Here is a 7,810-nt window from a genome sequence, read left to right as displayed (position 1 = left end):
AAATACATACATATACACGCACATATTTATACGATCTTTGGGCACACATTTAACTTCTCCCCGACAAGAGATTTTTGTGTCCAAGAGATTTTTGTGTCGAAACATGTCCCGATACTAAAAAATGTAATAATACAATTAGTTAAAAAATTTTAAAAAAATAAATCAATTATATTATGACATTTAATGTAGTAGATCGTGTTCCCAATACACTATTTTTCCTAACATGTAACTTGAGTGGGATAAAGTGTAAGTCGTGGTCCAAATAAATTAAAGAAATCTTTTAGAAGGATAGAATAAAAATTTGGATTAAGGTTGTGTTAATGAAAATTCCAAGTTCAAAAGGCAGCGGATTATGGCGACAAGAATTGTCTTTTACTCATATAAAGTATGAAAAGCAGATATTCTTTGCATAGAATTAAATGTCCCGTCTTTTCAGGGGATGATGAGGATTTTCTGAATCCTCTTTTCAAATCTTGTTTTAAATATGAATTAATCGACCAAGGTGATTTACCGGTTTGCTCTATTTACTCGAGAGATAATTAGGTACAACTGAATTTATATATATTTTTTTTTACCTAAAACATTAGGTGAAAAGTGATATAGACATGACATGAGAATGTAATAATACACTTCGTTAATTGCACTAGTTAGGTTTTAGTCCTATATTCTAATATGCATGATGTATCAAATCACATTTCACAATTCGTACATCTTTGCTTTTCATGTTGTATCTCATTTTTCATGCAACAAAAGAAACAAATTTTACATATGCATGATGTATCAAATCACATTTCACAATTCGTACACTTTTGCTTTTCATGTTGTATCTCATTTTTCATGCAACAAAATAAACAAATCTTACCGTGGGATTAGACAACATGACTTGCCAAGTGATACCAACTGCTATGATTTATACATTATTTGTTTAGTCAATGAATTTGAAGCTTTGCTCTTGGAGAAAGCCAACAGACATCATATGTGGCAAAGCATAGGCATTCCGTTTTGGGTGATTAATCAGATCGTATGGTATGGCTGATTGGAGGGAGGGATGGGACTGTCCGCACTGCATGATGTAATTCATGAAAAACCTTGGTAAATGGAAATTTCATGCATATTTACTTAATTTGTAAGTTATAACTCAAACCGAGATCCTCACTGGATCTCATATTTCAAAGCAAAATGAGTGAGTAATCTGGACAACTCCTTAATTCCAAATTTTATGATCTCATTAGTTTATCCTACTAGCCGGTCTAAAAAAAAAAAATTTTTAAGGTCTGAATCCGTCTCTCCCTCTTATAAACGGTCCAAATAGCACTATTCGTTGCCTCTGGAATACCAAGACTGACGTTTCAAGTTGAAAATAATAATTCTTCTTCATCATTTGATATATCGAATAACTCTATTTCCTTACATTGTCAGTTCGGGGGTTTAGGTTTATGCTACTTTTGGTATACATATATAGTAAATAAATAAATACCATATAGAAGTGTTTTAATACTATATACGTCATGTCGTTTCGCCTCTATATTTTAACAAGATGATATATGTACAACACAAACTGTTTAATTACACTAAGGGACTATTAAAACTTGATGTGAAGTAAGAAACACACCGTTTTAATCAATCCGTCTAATTTACGTGTGCATAAAATTTAAAACTTCATATCTGTGTTGATCTGTTTGATATATCAAGTGAGAATATGCTAATGACAAGAATTTCAATGAGAATTATCGCAATGGTGAATTAGGCTCTGTCACGACTTGAGCTACCACCAACGAAGTGGGTAGCAAACCCACGTGTCACCGGCGACAAGGCGGAGTAAATGCGACGGCGACAGGCGAAGTTGAAAGTCACCATTTCACAACTCCTACCGGACGTGGCAGTAATGTCTCTAGCTAGCTACTGGCTGCTTTCTCACGACCACTCCACGTGGACGTCCACATCCAGCGGCCCCCACCAGAATATGATGTGGCAAACAATTCGGTCATGTGAGCACCGCCGCATCACGAGGCATGTCTGTCCTTTAACCGTCAAAGAAACATCCCGGGACCCGGGACGACGTTTGTCGAAGCTGCCAGGCGCGCGGGAACGTGACAACTTTCGCAAACATCTCCTTCCAGGGCGGTTTGCCGATCATAGTGTGCTTATTAAATTTTTTTTTTTGTTTTAACAAAAAATTTAAAAGAAGATTGACTACTCTCACCATCAACATCAAGCCTAAATCATAGCCTTCGTTCTCTTACCTCCTTTGTTCTAAAATTCTATTTCAAGCACCACATGCCCTAGTAAGTGGTTATTGATCAACATAGTGTGTGTGTATATATATATATGTTTTTTTTTTAAGTACGTTTTGAGATTGATTCTCGTTTCTTATTTCTTTGTTGGTTTACTAAGTGAAGGGTGAGGATTCAAGCCTACACGTAAATTTCTCTTTTCCCCCTCAGCTCTTCATGCACATGGACCTCGAGGAAACATGTGCTTAATATACATTGTTTCAATGATGTTATTTAAACAGGAACAATATCCCTCACAACTATTTCAATGATGTTTTTAATCATTCAATCTAATTTATTTGAGCGATGACTTTTACCTGACAGAATATGGTCGGATAAAATTATAGATGATAAAAAGGTATTTTATCCAATAAAGTTTATTCGTCTGGAAGGAAAGGTTTTTTTTTTTCTTTTTTTTTTTTCTTTTTGAGGTAGTGACGAAGCCACTTTGGAGACCTTCTTTTGGAACTATATTCATACGACCATACTATTGTTTAAGCTCAAGACTGAATAAATTACACACCATCACTCACCATGGGAATATGCTAAGTTTCGTGCATGTTGTTTGTCATAAAAAAATGCTTGAATTGTGGGCTGCTGTCATTGGCATGATGATGCAATTAATTACTAATTATTTTCCTCAGACATTGAGAGTTTCAATTATGCTTTGTACGTACGTGCTGTCTATAGTTATATATTGAATATTATTTCACCCTATAATTATTTGTTTTCTCCCTCAGGACTTACTACTTAATTTGAAATCTTTTATCAAAATAGAACGACTAACTTTTTGTTCTACTTGAAATATTGTCACGTAATATTACAATTTCATTCAAATTATAACATATGTATTTATTTTTTATTAATATATGTTAAAAGTGAGACATATTAAACATATTACTCACCTATATTATAACACATAAAAAAGTACATTGCATGATAAATGTATAAAGTGCACATCAAAACAAAACTTATCAAAAGGAAGGGCAGGAAGATTTATACACTATAAGAAAAGTGTGTCTCCTACACATAAAATGATTGTTAATTAAAGTCATCGATGCAAATAATTAATAAAAATAGTGCACGCAGAAGCAGAACCGAAAACTCTGAGCAAAAGCAGTAAAGGACCACAGAAACCATAGTCAATTAGACATCGATCAAACTATCATAATCATCCTCTAGAGCCGCATGTACATGGAATAATTTAAGATATTTAGTTAATTAAATTATTATGGGATTAATAATATATTGCTGGAGAAATCCAAGTTACATAAAAAGTTGGATTGAGAAATACGTATTGATCAGCCGACACTCGACAGAGAGAGACATCACATGTTTTTGGGATTGAATTAATGTTTGAATTGGACCACTGTCCAGTGATTTCAACGCCTGCATTTTGTTCTAGAGACATGTTTTTAGGGTCGTATGTCTGGTTACATTTACAACCAGATAATCCAATTCGAATTTGAATATATGGGATCGAGCTTCCATATTTGAAAGTTCTTAACTACTGTATAGAGACTTTGAACATAAAAACATCGAATATGTATTAAGTTGTCGTTTATTCTGGTTGACAATATATATACTTGCAAAAATTAATGAGCTGAGAAAAAAAGCTAACCCAAGATATTTCTTCCTCTAGCGTAAAATTTGATAGTTATCTGATCCCCATCATAATCCGCTAGAGGGACTTAACGGAAATCGTTGTCGTTAATTTAGTGGTGGAGGTGGGTAAGGTGATGGATAAAACAGCTAATTAACCCTAGGTATTTCCTCAACTAGCTTATATATAGCTCATCACAGTCCGCCAAAGAGACTGATGAAAGCCAATGAAGTTAACTTAGTTGTGGTGAGAGTGTGTATGATGATAGGTAAGAGTATGCTAGATTTATAATTCGAATGTAACCAAAAAATTAAAAGTCTCTCAAAATGTGGAGAAATTTGTGACGAGATAATAAATACTTTGTTGGGCGATTTATTTGAACAACGTGGAGACAGGCATATTTAATATTGGACCCAATGGATAGGTTTATGATATGACATGGAGGTTTTGCACAGACCGTCGTGATTCATGAAAATTAATTTGGTTGGGATCGACGTGACATCTCATGCATGCGTAAATGCCAGGTTAGGTATCCATAATAAATAAATCATGATATTATGATATGAATATACATTTAGCATCCATGAATTTTTACTTCGATTTTTGAAAGTTTGTGTGAGACGTGCTAGCTAGGCAGACCTTCTCTACCTCTTAAGATAAACTGATTCATGTGCCAAGTGCCGCTTAGATAGAACCTTTCATCTCTTCAGTCTGAACATTTAACTTGTCAAATTAACGTACAATGGGAATTGGAAAATGGGAAAGTGGGAACCCTTCTCCTTCCCAACGATACAAACAAAAATAGAGTCATGCAGGGATTTGAAATGTTTGTGAACTTGTCGTCTCCACCAAATTGTGAAACATGATCAATACCCAAATCATCATGTATATGGACACAGAAACATGTTGGGTTTTCGTTCCCATTTGTTTGTTTGTAGGCCTTCCATACCCATATATATATGTGTACTAGTGTGAACCTAACATGTGTTTTCCATCCTGCTACATTGGCACATGGGTACCATCCCTCGCATACAATTAATGTATTGTAGAAGCACTATTTAATTAGAGAAATTAAAGATAGATAGCATATTGGTTTAGTCAAGTTAATTAGATCAGTACATTATTTAAAAAAAAAATGTACCTACAAATAGCGTGAATGCTACAATCATTGATCATGGCACTAATGCTATGTTACAATGATGCTGAATGATCAAGTAGCTCATTTGAACTGAATATTTTCGCCAAAGAAGCTCAAGCTGCCTCCTATGCTTCATGAAAGATTGTCAAGATCTTAAGATTCCATCTAAGTTCAAATATTTCTTTTCGTAATTTTAATAAACGTAATACAGATGAAATATTGCTTGTATATAAAAAAAAAGGTACAAGAAAATGTTCAGTATTGCAACAAATACTTCTTAACGTTGAAATTAAACCAACCTTGAGTTCAAGATGGCTGAAAATTATACACAGGTTTCTGCAATACGTAATAGTATAGTCAACCAGTTGGGCAGGCATTGGAGCCACTCCACATCCCACTCCCACATCCTTGAGTTTTGGCACATGACGGTGTAACACCAACATAGTTGATTGATAAACAATACTATATAGCTACTTATTGTCTTTTCATGCATGATTGATGAGAGAAAAAGAAGACGACGACTACTATTGAGATAACATCCATTAATTCATTGACATGAATTGATGAAGAAATAAGTGCTGTGCCTGCAACTATGCAAGTGGGTTCATACGACGCAGCCTCCGCGCATACACGATTGTGATTTGTGAGTAACTCCCTACCTCTTGCACAAAAAAAAAAAAAAAAAAAAAAAAAAAAAAAAAAAAAAAAAAATCGGTCTTGTTTAATAAGTATGTGTTTGTATTTTATACGGCTAGTCATGCAATGACATAAATAAATGCATAATTTCTACTATTTAATAGAATTTTCTTTGTCAATCAAAAGAAAATAAAAACACCATTCTACCCCTGTTAACAAAAATAAAGAAAAGTTATAGAGAATATAAAAAAAAAAGTTGCGGACAATATAAATCACACAAAATAATTTCGTTTTTTTTTCTCTCCAGGTAATCCTCACTTTTCCTCCCACCTTCCTCACTCTTTCTACATGAAGCAACTATCTTCATTATTTCTCTAAAAATTACTCATCAATAGGATTGTAAACGGATCAAATCAATTATGATATGATCCAATTTAAGAAGAAAAATCATTTGACATGATCTAATAATCTAAAGATCATTGATAATCCTAATAAACGTTATTTTAACCATCATGGATGGGTGGCTCAGTGGTTAGGTACGAATTTTAGGTATGTATCCCACACAATACGTTTTGAGTCCATTTCCTGGGGCTCGTGAATCTCATGATGATGGCCAGAAAAAGCTAAAATGCCATTGTGAGCCTTCCCAACTAGCGGAAAGATGGACTACCGTGGCAAAATCACTAATAGTCCCTATTGGATTTGGTAACGGACGGATATCCGCATTAATAATGTGATCTGATGCGATTATAAGAATTTTCATTAATTAACTATTATAAGTTCTGTTTTTACCAATAATATACGTCAACGCTTATCAAAGAAGTTGAAAAATAACATATATGACTTGACAATTAATTTCTACGCAAGTATAAAATTTTTAAAAAGATGTTATTGGCACTCTAAGAAGTTTATTGTGCACTTCTGATAATGTTTTTTTTTCTTTTTCCAATTACATGTTCAGCCTTCGTTTCCTCTATTATTTGGTGGAGAAGCGTCTCCAGAGTACTCCACCCAAAATTCATATGTCAAGCATCTTACAGTTGGTGGTTGGTGATTTCACCGTTACAAATCCCGCCCACCATAACCGCTAAGCCACCCCCAAATTCACAACCTAATTTCCCCCTCTCTCATTTTCATTCACTAATTAATCCCTCTGGCTCTCATTTCCTACACTAATCTTTAGTCTTAATCATATATTTATGTTTTAATTGTAGTAGCTTGATTAATGCTTTGAGTTAATATCTCCTCTCGTTCTAACGATGCATGCAACTTGTTCCCATGCTAATCCTCCTCGAGAACCAACGTAAGTTGATTAGAAGAACAAAATTAAGTTCGAATTATTTCACATCCACTTAATACTTGATTGTATGTAAGTTCGAATTATTTCACATCCACTTAATACTTGATTGTATGCGAAATCAACGCGTAATTTATTATATTCGCATAAGATGTCGATGTCTGAAAGCAAAAGAATGTGACTGTAGTAAAAAGACGGGTGAAGATGCTGGTTTACTTGCCAATTTTGGATCTGCAGAGAGGGTGAGTATTAATAAACACTTTTTATCTCTTCTTCTGAGTTTTATTTTTTTAATTCCTGATGTGATTTCTTGTGACACAAGCAATAGTCCTCGGTTTCAAAGTTGCACAGTTTTCTAACAAGTTCTTCCAATTTTCACACATTGTTTGCGTCTTCTCCAGAAATCTTTGTCCTCGCTGCGAGGATCACATCAAGCTTTAAAACCTGCGGGCTTAATTGTTCGAAGGAGCTCACATGATCCGCTTTCAGCAGCCATCACAAGGAGCATAACAAGTTGCATTGCCAACACTCCAGGCCTCAACTCATCTCATACAATACTTAACCAAATTGGAAGAACTAATACTAATTTTCCAGGTTCACAGAATGACGAGTTCAATTCGGGAACTTGCGCCACATTAATTCTTGGATCCGCTCCTCTTCGCCAATTATTTTTCGATCTTTATGGCCTCTCCACATAAGACACAGAGGTTATACATTTCGATTAGGTCAGGTTTCTGCGTCTTCTGATGATAACAGGTTCCAAAATGAGACCCGAATTGATCTGTGGAGGCAACTTCTCATGGAGTCGACTCTATACATGCACAGGTCACCTGATAGCTTGTTAGAAGGTCCGACTTCATTTT

Source organism: Pyrus communis, chromosome 2, assembly GCF_041283825.1.
Source record: "Pyrus communis isolate YQ-2024b chromosome 2, ASM4128382v1, whole genome shotgun sequence".
Classification (NCBI taxonomy): Eukaryota; Viridiplantae; Streptophyta; class Magnoliopsida; order Rosales; family Rosaceae; genus Pyrus; species Pyrus communis.
Note: the sequence above shows the minus strand (reverse complement) of the source record.